This window comes from Octopus bimaculoides, chromosome 7, assembly GCF_001194135.2.
Source record: "Octopus bimaculoides isolate UCB-OBI-ISO-001 chromosome 7, ASM119413v2, whole genome shotgun sequence".
In the NCBI taxonomy this organism is placed as follows: Eukaryota; Metazoa; Mollusca; class Cephalopoda; order Octopoda; family Octopodidae; genus Octopus; species Octopus bimaculoides.
The window spans coordinates 18,413,234-18,413,754 of record NC_068987.1 but is presented as its reverse complement, the minus strand read 5'-3'; positions in this window follow the sequence as shown (position 1 = coordinate 18,413,754).

Below are 521 nucleotides of genomic sequence, written 5' to 3'. Positions count from 1 at the left end.
TATATATATATATATATATATATATATATATATATATATATACACGTGTACATATATATATATATAAATGTATACATATATATATACACACACACATACAAACATACAGTATTTATACAATGGTTTGTTGAGACAATTGGCACCTTCCTCTTGCATTAACTTCTTCATATTACAGCAGATTGTCAAAAAGAAAAAAAAAAAAATAACACAAAGAACTATTCAGTAACCTTTGAGGCCAAAATGCAGTTAGAAGGGCAGGATGCAATTTGACAGACGTTTATTACCTGGAATGTGACAAGAACTGATCCAAAGACTTAGTCTCTGGTAATCTCAATACTGCAAGTAATAGTAGTAGTAGTAGTAGTAATAATAATAATAATAATAATAATAATAATAACAATAATAACAATGATGATGAAATTATTTAGAGATTGGCAGCTATCTCAAGATATCAATCGGCAAAGAATTCTTTGATTTGTATGAGGAAAAAAAAAAAAAAAAAAAAAAAAAAAAAAAAAAAA